The sequence below is a fragment of the Meriones unguiculatus genome, chromosome 6 (assembly GCF_030254825.1).
Source record: "Meriones unguiculatus strain TT.TT164.6M chromosome 6, Bangor_MerUng_6.1, whole genome shotgun sequence".
Lineage (NCBI taxonomy): Eukaryota > Metazoa > Chordata > Mammalia > Rodentia > Muridae > Meriones > Meriones unguiculatus.
The window spans coordinates 58,543,168-58,558,755 of record NC_083354.1 but is presented as its reverse complement, the minus strand read 5'-3'; the positions used below and the strand labels follow the sequence as shown (position 1 = coordinate 58,558,755).

The following is a 15,588-nucleotide window of genomic DNA, read 5'->3' as shown; positions in this document are numbered from 1 at the left end:
TTAGTTTCTTTAGATGCACAGGTTTTAGTGGGTTTGTCCTATGTTGTATGTCTATATGAGTGAGTATATACCATGTGTGTCTTTTTGCTTCTGGGACAACTCACTCAGGATGATCCTTTCCAGATCCCACCATTTACCTGCAAATTTCATGATTTCCTTATTTTTCATTGCTGAGTAATATTCCATTGTGTAGATGTACCACATTTTCTGCATCCATTCTTCAGTTGAGGGGCATCTGGGTTGTTTCCAGCTTCTGGCTATTACAAATAACGCTGCTACAAACATGGTTGAGCAAATGTCCTTTTTGAGTACTTGAGCCTCTTTTGGATATATGCCCAGTAGTGGTATGGCTGGATCTTGAGGAAGCGCTATTCCTAGTTGTCTGAGGAAGTGCCAGATTGATTTCCAGAGTGGTTGTACAAGTTTACATTCCCACCAGCAGTGCAGAAGGGTTCCCCTTTCTCCACAACCTCTCCAGCATGTGTTGTCACTTGAGTTTTTGATCTTGGCCATTCTCATGGGTGTAAGGTGAAATCTCAGGGTTGTTTTGATTTGCATTTCCCTAATGGCTAGTGAGGTTGAGCATTTCTTTAAGTGCTTCTCTGCCATTCGGTATTCCTCTCCAGAGAATTCTCTGTTTAGCTCTGTTCCCCATTTTTTAAGTGGGTTACTTGATTTGCTGTTTTTCAGCTTCTTTAGTTCTTTATATATACTGGATATGAGTCCTCTGTCAGATAAAGGGTTGGTGAAGATTCTTTCCCAATCTGTAGGCGGTCACTTTGTTTTGATGACGGTGTCCTTTGCTTTACAGAAGCTTTTCAGTTTCATGAGGTCCCATTTATTGATTGTTGCTCTTAGAGCCTGTGCTGTTGGTGTTCTGTTCAGGAAGTTTTCCCCTGTGCCAATGAGTTCTAGGGTATTTCCCACTTTTTTTTCAAGCCAATTTAATGTGTCTGGCAAGATTAGAGTCTCACAACAGCATAATGCAGCCATGACCATTCAGGCCTTTACAGCCATTGAAGCAGGACAGTCTCCCCAAGCATGGATGGCTACCATAAAAAGCTAAAATGTTACGCTCAGGATGCGAGGCTAAGCACTGCACTCAGGGTCAGCCGCTTTCAACCCAGAGAAGAGCATGTCTGATTACATGCGGGTTGATGCCCCAGGTCCCGCCTATGAGAAAAAGGTATCAGAAGGGTCTGATGCTCTTTGGGTGGATGACACCTAAATGAACATCAGTACAAAGTCCCAATTTATTTCTTTTTTTTTTTCTTTGAAAAAATTTATTGTTCCTCATTTTCAGTTCTATTAAATTTCTGAGATTATAATGGAGTCTATATGCTACATCTATAATAAAAGTACACATCATCCATACATTTTATTGCTATCACAATAAGTATAGATTTTTAAAATACTCATTCTAACTGAAATAATTTTCACAAAGACTTGAAATTAATTTATATGTCATTTAAAGACAGACTGATAGAACTCACAAAAAGTATGACTTTTTTTTCCCTTTTTTCTTAAATTTTTCATCAATTACACTTTATTCATTCTGCATCCCCCCATAAGCCCCTCCCTCCTCCCATCCCAATCCCACCCTCCCTCCTCCCTCTGCTTGCATGCCACTCCCCAAGTCCACTAATAGGGGAGGTTCTCCTCTCCTTTCTGATCTTAGTCTATCAGTTCACATCAAAAGTGGCTGCATTGTCCTCTACTATGACCTGGTAAGGCTGCTCCCCCCCCCCCAGAGGGAGGTGATCAAAGAGCAGGCCAATCAGAGTATGTCAGAGGCAGTCCCTCTTCACATTACTATGTAACCCAATTGGACTCTGAACTGCCCTGGGCTACATCTGTGCAGGGGTTCTAGGTTATCTCCATGAATAGTCCTTGGTTGGAGTATGAGTCTCTGGGAAGTTCCCTATGTTCAAATTTTCTTGTTCTGTTGCTCTCCTTGTGGAGACCCTGTCCTCTCCAGCTCTTACTATTTCCCAGTTCTTACCTAAAATTCCGTTCACTCTGTCCAACAGTTGCCCATCAGGCTCAGCATCTGCTTTGATAGTCTGAAGGGCAGAGGCTTTCAGAGGCCCTCTTTGGTAGGTTCCTAGGTTGTTTCCTGTTTTCTTCTTCTTCTGATGTCCATCCTCTTTGCCTTTCTGGATGGGGATTGGACGTTTTAGTTAGGGTCCTCTCTCTTGCTTAGTTTCTTTAGATGCACAGGTTTTAGTGGGTTTGTCCTATGAGAGGACTCATATCCAGTATATATAAAGAACTAAAGAAGCTGAAAAGCAGCAAACCAAGTAATCCACTTAAAAAATGGGGAACAGAGCTAAACAGAGAATTCTCTGTAGAGGAATACCGAATGGCAGAGAAGCACTTAAAGAAATGCTCAACCTCATTAGCCATTAGGGAAATGCAAATCAAAACAACCCTGAGATTTCACCTTACACCCATGAGAATGGCCAAGATCAAAAACTCAAGTGACAACACATGCTGGAGAGGTTGTGGAGAAAGGGGAACCCTTCTCCACTGCTGGTGGGAATGTAGACTTGTACAACCACTCTGGAAATCAATCTGGCGCTTTCTCAGACAACTAGGAATAGCGCTTCCTCAAGATCCAGCCATACCACTACTGGGCATATATCCAAAAGAGGCTCAAGTACACAAAAAGGACATTTGCTCAACCATGTCTGTAGCAGCTTTATTTGTAATAGCCAGAAGCTGGAAACAACCCAGATGCCCCTCAATTGAAGAATGGATGCAGAAATTGTGGTACATCTACACAATGGAATATTACTCAGCAATGAAAAATAAGGAAATCATGAAATTTGCAGGTAAATGGTGGGATCTGGAAAGGATCATCCTGAGTGAGTTGTCTCAGAAGCAAAAAGACACACATGGTATATACTCACTCATATAGACATACAACATAGGCCAATTTATTTCTAATATCAGAGATCAGACCTCTACTCTTGCCTGATGCATATAAAACAAAAAGGGGGAACTGTAGAGAGCTGCAGAATGCTGTGTCTTAAAGATGGAGCTGGTTTCCGCCTTCTACCTTCCCGATGGTGAGTGCTCTCTGTCACAAACAATTCCACATTTGGCTAAGGCTGAGGATCTGGCTTGCTTCCATGTATGTGGACCTATCTGCATTGCCACTTGGCACACTGGGGTTGGCTACCCAGAGGCTATTTAAGCTGTGGGCTGGCTTTCCCTAGGGTCAGATGATTGTTCAAGGTTCCTGAATAAACTGCATTGAAAAAAAAAAAGAATAGGATAGTTGGATCATATGGAAGTTCTAGTTTTTATTTCCTGAGAAACTGCCACACCATGGTGGTGGTACCAGTTTACTCTCCCATCATCAATCAATAAGGACTTCTCTTTCCACATAAGCTTAAAGTGATTTTATTTTTGTGATAACTATTCTGACTGAGATGAGATGTAATGTCAAAATACTTTTAATTTGTATTTATCTGTTGGTTAATAATGTCAAGAATTTTTTGGAAAAAAAAAAGAATGTGTTAAGATGCAAAGACATAAAGCAAGAACCAAGGAACAGTCAACTGACTTTGATACTGTAACAGCCTTTTAATGCTGTTTAGAAATATTTACTTAAAAGAAAAAGTTCCTGTAAGTGGGTTTCAAGACAGGAATACAATTTGAAATAGAGGTTGGGCATCTTGTGCTATTAAGTTTTCAATGAAAGATTTTATAGAAAAATTCAGAACAACTGACCCTGTACCAACTGTTTCTGGGTTTTAGCTCTTTAAAGGTGGTAACACGGAGACATTTGAGAAGTTTGCTTCAGCTGTGGAGTGGATGGCACTCTCAAAGTCTGACTACCGCTGTAGGGATGTGCTCTGCCTCATCACCCACAAGCCTTATGCTTTTTGATGGGTGGAGTACAGAAACCAAAGGACGGTTCCTAATGTGTTTTGCTGTCTATTTAAAAGCTGAGCTTTGCATTCAAATATAAGAACCAAGCCAGAGGTGGTGCTGAATGCTCTGAATCCCAGCACTTGAAAGGGAGTAGCAGATGGATCTTTGGGTTCCGGGCCAGACTATACAGTGAGTCCCTGTTTTAAAACAAACAAGCAAAAACAGAACCAACAACAATACAAAAAAAAAAAAAAAACCCAACAAAACAAACACTTAAGAGTCCAGAGTATAATAATAAAATTTAACCCTTCAGATATTTAAACCATATGACAAAATTGTAAGTCTGTTTAAATATTTTCAAGCAATTATTGGCCTTATTATATTTTCTAAGTGCTCTTTCAGTGCGAAAATTATGTATTACCCAGGTTTGATTTCAGAATAAGAAAAGATTAATGGTTAATGATTTTGTTTGCTCAACGTTTTCTGAGAATTTGTATTCAAGACTTAGGGGATAGAAGGCAAAGTGATAAAGGTGGTGGCATGAGCTGGGAAGGTATTCTGTTTTGCCTGGAAACAGCTTAGTGAACGAGAATTGTCACTCATGTACAGTAATTTTTTCTTCAGTTTTATAGCCACTCAGAAGTTGCCTTTGTTAGTAAATATCCTTCCATCTAGCCTCAGACAAGGTACTCAAACTAGACCCAGTGATCCTCACAGAAAAAGAACATATGAATATAGAAGAGAACTTGCTGGGAAGAAATGTTCTCCAGTGGAGGGTGGGGGGGGATGGTGGCAGGAAGATGGGAATGAGGTGTGGAAACACTGTTTCATTATAAAAGTGTTTGAAAATGTCAATAAAAACAAAAGAAAGAACTCTCCAATCTGGCAGAAGCTGGTAGGGCTTTAGATGGCAGCAAGAAATTTGAGGTGAAAGAAGGAAATGTGATTGCAAAGTCATAATCAAGGGGAAGAGATAAAGATGCTGAAGCTGGCCTTTGTGAAGCATTATTAACTACAAATGAGTGCAATTGTCTAAGAAAAACAGGCTTGATTTGCCCTTCTGTATCTGCAATGTGTCTGGGGATTTTTCAGTAATTTAATGGGAAGTAAATTTTAGGTAAGTACAAGGACCTACCTTATTTTGTTCATTTAGAAAGCTGAGTGTGGCTTAAGAAAAGTGACAAAATTTGGCCTAGATTTCCGAGTCCAGACTCCATCTGCCTTTCTTTGTTTTCATCTCGGTTGCAAAATGTTTTGTTTTGTTACCTTTATTTTGTTGATAAGGGACATGACAAAATACACCACAGCCAACACTGAACAGAGGAGAGTGAGAGATGTTTATTAGCTACAGATGTATTCAGAGCTTTAGGAGGGATTATTATAGTAAATGTATATCAATGAAGCTACTGTGACAGCTACTGTCCTAGGATTGCATCATTTGCCAATGGTTATTTTTCCAGTCTAGATAAAGGAAACTCACAACTTCCCTTAGCTACTTATCCATGTTTTCTACATTTATTAAAGATAGAAAACACCAATAAAATATCTCAGATATTTTGTATTGAAATTTTAGATATAGGGGCGAGTAGCAGCATTTATTTTAACTGTAAACAATTTTACCCACTTCATAAATGATAAGCATAGGATACCTGTTTCTTATCTCTTTCATTTATATCTGATGAACTTCGTCAAATATGTTTGTTGGTTAGTCTGGGTGGTTCTGTGGGGCAAATGGCTTGCAAGAGACCCCTTTTCATCATAGGCATTTTAAGGCATTTTCCCCATCTGTCTTTGCATTTTCTAGAGTCCCGTGTTTACAAACAAAGCATGGAGTGCCAGATCCTTTTCACTATAATTTCTGCCCTTTATGGCTTCTCTTGTACCCGTTAGCAATACAGACTTACACAGACCTATCCCTGAAAGGTGGGTTTATGTTCTCGTATGTATCCCTAGTTTCTCCTGTTTGAAAATTTAAGCAGGAAATTTATAGGTCTTAAGTCCAAGTGCCCTTTGGGGAGTCTTTACAGTCTTGCTAGTGCGATAGAAACATATTGTGTCTGTTTTGAAGGCGATCTTGGGATTTTACTGTTTTATAAATTAAAGAAAGGGACAGATACCATAAATTTATTCTGGAATTCAATAACTGTTGCCAAAACCACATCTTATATAAGAGAGGGTTTATATTGCCATGAAACATAAGCTATGTATTTTTCCTCCAAAAGTTAAAAGAATGGACTGACTGGATCAGTACTGACTTCTCTTACATTTCTTACAGGGAAGAGCTGTGCTCTTATTTGTATATAGGTCTATTTTTTTTCCCTAAGCTTCGAACATGGCATTTAAGAAGGGAGAGTGCATTTAAAGTCCCTTCAAAGGTCAAATGATTTATAGCCTGAGAAGATCTGGGTCATTTTTTCATCTTTGGAATACAATCTCCCTTTGACTATTTTTGTTGTTCTTGTTCTTGTTCTTGTTGTGGTCCCAAGAAGGGAGCTTCATAGGGACATCAGAGGGGGCTGGTATGATGGGGGTAGATTTTGAAATCACAAAATCGATCCTAAACATTTCAAAGAACAATATGTGTCTATATTATTTTTCTTGTATATTTTTTTGGGGGGAGGGGGTCATGAACAGAAGTTTGACCCTTTACTGTTCTAGTTCTATCTGTATTTTGTCCAGGCTCCCTGACACCCATCAGCGCTTACAGTTTCTTTTTTTTTCTATTATTTAGACATGTCCCCTAGTGACCCCTAATCAGTAAGATCCGACTTCCAAACAATCAGAAAATTATTCTTCAAACTTGAATATTTTTTTCCTGTCTTTCACACATGAAATAGTCACCAGCACCTTAATTTCTCTATAGAAGACTGCTATCATCTCAGGTTCTTGCATATAAATTATTTCTAGCACTACTTTTTGGGAGGGGTGGGTAGGGAGCAATTCTTTACAAGCCAGGCAGAACAGGCTGGCAGTCCTTCCTTTCTTGGTGAGTTTGATGCATCTGACTCTGGTCTGCACATTATTCTTTCGTGCCCTCTAATGGCAGCCCGAGGAAACTCTTAACAGAAACAATTTCAAGAACTTAAGCTTACAAAATAAGAGATCACTTAAAGTCTTCAGTAGGAAGGATGTTCACATGACAGGCATATTGCTCTGGGAAAAGACCATATGTTTATATGTTAAGCTTCTGAGAATAGATCTTTGGTTGGCTTCACATAGTTTTTGAGGAATTGTTTTATTTGGATGATTATTTTTAAAACTCTATTTGTAGTTGTTTTTAAAAGTCTGTCATTGTTTTTTTCCTCTAAAAGGTAGATATTGTTTCAAAAGGGTTCCTTTTCTTTGGAGTTTGTAAATATGTATGTGTTGTTTCAGCATCACATGTGGATGGATGGGTGTGCCATCATTACACACAACTTTGTGCTGCTATTACAAGATAAGAATTGAAAGGAGATTGAAGGTTCAAGCTTATTTCTTTAGAGGATTTACCTAGACTATGATGTTAAAATGCCATTGTTTCCACATTTGGCTAAGGCTGAGGATCTGGCTTGCTTCCATGTATGTGGACCTATCTGCATTGCCCACGTGGCACGCCTGGGTTGGCTACCCAGAGGCTATTTAAGCTGTGGGCTGGCTTTCCCCAGGGTCCGATGATTGTTCAAGGTTCCTGAATAAACTGCATTGAAAAAAAAAATGCCATTGTCACTGTAGCCCTATATGTCTAAAGAAATTTGTAAAACTGGCATGTCTCAAATATCATAGGTCCATACAGGAATTTCACTTTCAAGTTTAAAAGGCCTTGAAGGAAAATCTCACCACATCTTACAAATGTGCTTTTTATCAGCTGGATCCAGCTATTTATGACAAACAGGTGTTTTTGTTGTAGTTTTTTATTTCGGTTTTGAGTTTTCCTTTATTTTACCAGCTTATTGTTTCCATTCCCCCCATCATGTTTTACTTCCAACTCTAGACTGTTGCCTTCTCTCCAGTTAAAGCTGGTCATATTCAGTGCTGGCCTGAGTTTTTGATCTTGCTAGAAAGCAGGTTGGATGTATCCTTTCAGTGTCTTGCCTCAGGAACTTCTGTCACTTGTCTTCTCAAGATTATTCTCTTCAAATTACACTGGTGAAACTATATTGGCTATTATGTTTACCTCGATTAATACTTCCAATTATCCCTGCATCTAGATATCATTAAGATAATATGATAAGAAAATATACTCGTCTGCCTGTCTGTCTGCCTGTTCTGTTTCTATAAAAATGCCAAAAGTTGGCTGGGCAGATAGCCAAGGAGTTGATAACACTTGCTGCTCTAGCGCAGTTTGATTACCAGCTCCCATACTGGGTGGAGTGTCCCTGCCTATAACTTGAGCACCACAGAAGCTGATGCCCTCTTCTGGGCTCCTAGGGCACCTGTGTACATGTGTGTTTATGTGTGCATGCCTGCGGGCACACAGACATGAGCACAAATACACATGCACTATATACATACACATGTGTGCATATAAATACACATATGTACATAAACACACACATGCAAACACACATACACACATAGGCATACATACACACCTATTCTCCTGAACACCCACATGTACATACACACCCCCCCCCACACACACACATAAAAGCAAATCTTAACTAACGTCTAAAGTCTTTGCCTATGATATTTTGCCAAGTGCAAGTCATAAAGCAGGCTGGAAACAGAACATCCTGAGCCCAGGGCGTTCAGGATACTTCTAGCAGCTACTGCGTATTGGGCGCTCACCGTGTGTTACTCTCTGTCTCAGCTCTGTAAAAAAGGCAAGCAATCGGTCATTAGGTTTGTGAGATCATGGAGGTTAGAGTGGCGGGGTGACTTCCGCAAGGTCACAGTGTTAGCAGGAGTCAGAGGTGGGCCAGTCTGAGGCTACTGTTACCTTCGTTACTAGGTTACTGGAGAGCTCAGTGGAGGAACCCACAATTCTCTGTAATAATAATAATAACAAAGGAGATATGCAAATAAAAATATTGCAAAAATAAAAGAAAGAAAAAGGGTAACAGGAACAGATCCACGGAAATGCTGTGAGTACTAAATGCACTGTCTGGTTCATGCAAATTCTTTTTGCAGTTAATGGTTATTATTTTTATGACACTTAAATTTCTTTTCTTTTCTTTTTTTTTTTTTTTTTGTAGCACTAAGGTTTATAGGGGCTTACCCATGGTGCTCCTGATATACAGAGCCTAGACGTTTTGCCAGTTCTTCTTGAACAAGGACACCAAGAAACTGACAGCCAGGTGGATGTTGTAGACCAGCTCACCGACCGTCATCTTCACCGTCGCAGCAACAGCCAGGCACAGCACCTTCTTCATCTGGAACTTGACTGTGGATTTCACCTCATCAACTTTGGCAACTACGTTTTTTTCATTGTGTGTCAGCAGGGAAGGGAACTCACCAGCCTTAATTAGACCTAGGCCCAGGATACGTGCGATCTCCTGGATCAGAGGCTCTGAGACCGAAAAGCCATCATACTTCTTGGCCAGCTTTCTGTTCAACTTCTTGTTCACATTAAGTTTCCTCTTCTCGATATCCACGTGGGGGAAATCCATGGCCTTGGCCTCGTCACAGTGCTGCTGGTCCCCCGGGATGCATATGGAGAGATTGGGGCGAGGAGAGGACTTGAGCCTGAAGACTTTGTCCTTCTGAGGGTTGCAGTTCTCCAGGCTGATCTGCAACCCCACTGTCTCCAGAAACTTGTGGCCTTTGCTCTGGTTCCGGTGTAGGACTTCCTGCACCGTCTCCTACAGGGTGTAGCTAGAGACTGCTGCTCATGGCTGCTCCAGCCACGAAAACCGGAAAAGAGACCATTATTTTATCTTAATAAATGTTAATCTTTAAAATAGGGAATGAAAATACATGCCTTATTAGAAAATGTTAGGTAGACATCTCTTAGTAGTTTCAGGTATTACCAAAAAGTAACATTTTACCCTATTTCACCATTGAAAAATGGGAATACAAAAACATTTTGCTTCACTGTGGGGAAATTAAACCCTGAATTCTCAGTTTTCATCATGCCTTTCACCTTTTACTCAAAATGTTACTATTTTCTCAGAGTTCAGGTAAGTAATGATGTAACTAAGTAACTTAATTCACCTCAGTATCTGTGCATATAGAGAAATTTAAAAGTCCTGGGGTGCCATACTGGTTGGAACAGTAATCTTATGTAAATGTTTTATAAAATAATTTATGCAATAAACTATCTGAGGAAGTAAAGGAGGTAGGATGTGTTATGTGAACTCTTTAAACATAATCCTATGTTTGGCTGCATTAATTTCTATTGCTTATATTACTGATGAAAAGATGAGATTTAAGGATAGGTCTTAATAACTTTCCTAAAATCATTCAGTTTGTAAGAGGCACAGACAAATGCCTGACTAAAGTCAAGTCCAACCTGGTTTCCTGTGTCCTTCTCATTGCTCTGTGAAGCCACTTCCATAACAAGGACAGCTACAGCAACAAACCATTTGCAAAAGTGACTGGAAATAGAGATGAATCAGAAAAATGCTTTAATTAGGGTCTTCGGAGCAAAACTGAGGGTGAACTCTGGATATAACACTCTCCAGTCTTTATACTGGCTTGCTTCCACACCCCTGCTAACTGAGTTCATTTAAAGGCCTACTCTTGTTAGATTACTGAACATTTAGTGACAGAGAATTAACAAAAAGCATGGTGGAATATTGTCTTTTGTACTTTCAGGACCGCCAAGGGCATTTGCATGACGCAGATCTTAATTTAAGTAGCTTGCATGTTGCTATGGGAGAGTGCTATATTATCTCTCTCTAATTTTGATATGTTACATTTTCCCTCCTTCTATGCCTGCCAATGGGTGCCAACAGTATTTTGGGATCTACTTCAAGTATGCAGCCGCCTTACTGATTTCTCCTGCAGAAGCTTGCTACTTCAATAGGTGGTGCAGGGATAAAAGAATTTAGCTGTTCATCTCCCTCCAGGGCAGAGACATATGTCTTCTTTCTCCTCTAGCCATGCAGACCTCCAAGCATTTTTCATAATGCATATGGTTTTTCTATTCGAGTCATTTTCATTCTCTTATCTTCAAATCCCTTGGAGCAGTTCCCCAATGAGGCTGCAGTTTGCTGCTTCAGCAATTTAACTACAAACTTAAAACTTTTATATTTAGTACTATGAGTCTACTTGGGCTTTTATCCTAAGTGATAAACGTGCTACAGTGTAACACTTTGCAATTTATGGAACAAATTAATGTTTTTTTTAAATTAATGTTTTTAGAGAACAGAAAAATCAACCCTACAAATAAATAGGCCTAGATTTTAAAATGTAAGATTTAAGGTTTCTATGTGAATCTTAAAGACTGAGTGCAGTTATGCTTTAATCAGAATTCTAGAATAGTCACAATTAGCTTTACAAGCCTTAAGCAATCATGGGAAACAACCAATCAAACAGCCAATACACCATAAACACAGAGTTACAAGCATGGTTTTTTGTACAGCACTTTCTATTTGGTACTTTCGGAAAGCAACTTGCTTCTCTAAATTTTTGTTTTGTTTATTTTTGTTTTTATAAAACAACAACAACAATATCTATCTTCTTATATCATGGGATTCTCAAGCCACTCAAATGAGGTTGTATTTAAAATGCTTTATAAATGACAACGTTATGGATGTATAAAGCACCAATATTCCTTTTCTGACAATCATACATTCAGGTTTAGGAATTGCAGTAGCTGTATTCCTGGTTAACAGGATTGAGGACTGAGCAAGAGCACCACGGCACTAAAATAAAGTTCTCCAGTTTTCTGTTTCTGAGCAGGCATTAAGGGTTTTTTTTTTTTTGGGGGGGGGGGAAGGGTTGGTTCAGTGGCAGCAGGAATCCTAGCCAGGAATAACCACATATGTTGTCAATGCTCCTATTTTCCATCTGCACCCGACACGAGATATCCCTGCCAGGATGAATAAAAACCAAAAGCACTTATATTTCCTACTCCCTTGAAGTTTATAATTTGGTGGAACAGTAGACAAAATACTTCAAACCACTTAAAAGCAATTACAAAGCCCAATAATGAGTTTGAAAAGCTGAAGTGTTGTTTGGATGCCACTTTAATGGTTAAGATAAAAACTGGTGGCATAAAATGAACTTAAAGGTCTCATTTTAAGCAGGCCATGGGCATGAGTTGCACAGAAAGGGATCTGGTCCATGGCCAGAATGGGGGATGGGTCAGAAAAAGCATAGCATCAAGGAGCTTGCACTGCTGGTGTGCTGGTTTGGAAGGCCTGCATCTTCCATGAGAGTGAATGCGGAGATTCACTAGATTACTAGAGGGAAACTTATTAATAAATGGCACAGCTCTGTAATTCTCTGTTGCCCCTATAAACATATTTCCATACATTTTGTGACTCAAAGCAATGAAAATTTACAGTCTTTACAGTTTTGAAGTCTGAAATCCAAATTGAGTTGAGACAGTTTTGTCCCTGCTGGACTCTCCAGGAGAGGATGTGTTTACTGCCTTTGGCAGCTTGTAGGGTTCGCTTGCATTTATTGGCTCCTGGCCCTTTCCTTGCATCACTATAACCCTTGTTTCTGCCACCACATTTCCACCTCTCTTTCTGCCTCTGGTATATATTGCCTTCTCTCTGTGACGTTCTTGCTTCCACATTACAAAAACCTTTGCGATTGATTACAATAAGTCATTCAGATAACCAATTATCATCTTCCAGTCCTGCAATCCCTAGCTTAATTTCACAGCATTTTTCTTTTACCATTAACCTCTCTCTTTCTCCCTCTCTGTCTCTTGCTCTCTCTTTCTCTTTCTCCAAGGACTGGCATGAAAGTATTTTAGGGAGACGGCTACTATTTAACTCACAGCACCAAAGAAAGTGGTTATATTTCTAATATGTAGTATTTTATTTCTTAATAACAGGATGTTTGTGTACATGTTTGCATAGGCAATTGTTTTGTATGTGTGTGTGTATGTTTGTGCGTGTGATTGTAAAAAGCACTCAATTCACCTGTTCAGATATAGCAATATTGACTTCAAAAATAATACTTTATAATATTCACAATAACAATTTACAGATGGATAGTTAAGGAAAATGTGGCCATATTAAAAAGTCTTATTCATATATAAAAAGAACAAAAGCATGCCATTTGCAGAAAAATGGATGGGCCTGGATGTCATATTGCTATCTGAAATAGCCTAGACTCAGAAAGAAATATTGCATATTTTCTACCAAATGTGGAATCTGAGGGAGGAGGAGAGAGAGAAAAAAAAGAGAGATACAGACAGAGAGACAGAACAGAGAGAAAGACATAGAAAGAGAGACAGAGAAAGAGGGAGAAGATGTAAAAGTGGAAAGAAGAATATTTGAAAAGAAGAAACAGATTCTGGGAGTGAGGTGGTGAGGGCAAGGGAGGGCTTGAGGAGCTAACATAAAAAACAAAATGAGAAAAAAATGAGTTAAGCCCTGTACAGATGTAGCCCCATGGCAGCTCAATCTCCAAGTGGCTACCCTAGTAAGGGGAATAGAGGCTGTCTCTGACGTGAACCCAGTGGCTGGCTCTTTGATCACCTCTTCCTGAGGGGCAAGCAGCCTTACCAGGTCACAGAGGAAGACAATGTAGCCACTCCTGATGAGACCTGATAGGCTGGGGTCATAAGAAAGGAATAGGGGAGGGGTATGGAGGAGAAGAGGGAGGGAAGGCGGGTTTGAGAGGTGAGTATGGGAGGGAAGAGAGAATGAGAGAGGGGGCTACAGCTGGGATACAAAGTGAATAAATGGAAATAAATCAAATAAATATGTAAAAAAAATAACAAGTAAAAAGCATGTATGAAATTGTCACAGTGAAAATCCATTATTCTGTTTGGTTAATGAACACTAATGACAACCCTTTTCACTTTTAAATGTTCAATCAGATCTTCTATAAACTAGTTGAATACGTGGTCAGTATCTCTATATATTTTTTTTTCATTTTATTCCTATAACCCATTGAAAGGTGAAGTGTAAAAAAATGAAGCTTATAATTTTGAAACTTAAAATACAGGAATTAAAGAATAATTTAAAAAGTTAATAAAGCCTTTATGTTTTTTCTTCATGCAGCATTATTAAACTAGCAATATTTTGTTTTGTGATTTTTAAAAAACTTTTATTAATTACACTTTATTCACTTTGTATCCCCCCATAAATCCCTCCTTCCTCCCCTCCTAATCCCACCTTCCCTCCCCTTTCTTCATGCATGCCCCTCCCCAAGTCCACTGATAGAGGAGGTCTTCTTTTCCTTCATTCTGATCCTTGTCAATTAGGTCTCATCAGGAGTGGCTGTATTGTCTTCATCTGTGGCCTGGTAAGGTTGGTACCCCCTCAGGGGGAGGTGATCAAAGAGCAGGACAATCAGTTTATGTCAGAGGCAGTCCCTGTTCCCATTACTCTGGGACCAAATTGGACACTGAACTTCCATGGACTACATCTGTGTAGGGGTTCTAAGTTATCTCCATGCAAGGTACTGGTTTTGTGTATGCTGTGTGCTTACGTATGTGTGAGTCTGTGTGTGAGAGCAGAAAATGTGATGGTGTAGACGTGGAGTTAAGAGTACAACCTTGGGGTGTGGGTTTGGGCCTGTTAGCTTTTCTGAGAGAGGGAGAATATGTTTTCTATTGCTGCATATGTCAGGTTCCACGGACCTTGAGCTTTCAGAGTTACACTACGTTTGCAGAGGTCACTGCACCCCATCTCCTGGTAGGACTGCATGTGTGAGGTTGTACCCTGTTTTTAGACAGTTTCAGGAGATCCCAACTCAGGTCTTTGAGTTCATGGAGAAAGTGCCTTACCTGCTGTGTCACCTCTGAAGCCCTAACAATAGATTTTGTTATGGAATTGGGATAGTCAAATGTGATCAATTTGGGAAAATGTTTAGTTATATATTTTTTTTCTTCAAAGACATGGTTTCTCTGTGTAGCCCTGGTCATCTAGGACTTCCTTTATAGACTAGGATGGCTTTAAAAAATTTTTTTATTATTACAATTTATACTTTTTGTATTCCAGTTGTAGCTCCCTCCCTTGTCTTCCAATCCCACCCTCCCTCCGTCATCTCCTCCCATGCCCCTCCCCTTGTCCACTGATAGGGACGTCCTCCTCCCCTTCCATCTGACCCTAGCCTATCAGGTCTCATCAGGACTGGCTGTATTGTCTTCCTCTGTGACCTGGCTGGCTTTAGTCTTACAGAGATCCACCTGCCTCTGCCTCCCTGAGGGCTGGGATTACAGGTGTGCACCATGATGCTGGGCTAGTTCACATGTTATTGTGTGGCCAAAGTATTAAAAAGGATCTTATAATTTTCCCTTCCTAAATCTTTCTCTCTTTAAAAAAAAAAATTGGGTGTGTCTTGTTGATTGTTGAAATGTCTGTTTGTTGGAGGTGGGGAGAAGGGAGAAAGAGACAGAGAGAGGCAGAATGAAATAAAAGACAGACAGAGGAAGAGACACACACAGAGACAGAGAGATATAGAGAAAGTGGGAGTAAGAGATTTAGCAGAAGGATAAAGGGAAAAAGGGAAGGAACCAAGAGAATTCAAGAAAACTGGAAGAACAAGGCCAGTGGTCTAGGCCTTGCAAGCACCATGTCTTAGAAAGTTTGAGAGAAGTGCACTAAGTCAGCTGTTAAGCTGACATTTGGTTTATTAATAGGAAGAATTATCCAG

General features: G+C 39.7%; 1 pseudogene; it reads right to left on the bottom strand.

The window, feature by feature from the left end:
- Positions 1–9,065: 9,065 nt before the first annotated feature.
- LOC110560609 (large ribosomal subunit protein uL1-like) lies at positions 9,066–9,665 on the bottom strand (annotated as a pseudogene).
- Between the last annotated feature and the right edge of the window lie 5,923 nt (positions 9,666–15,588).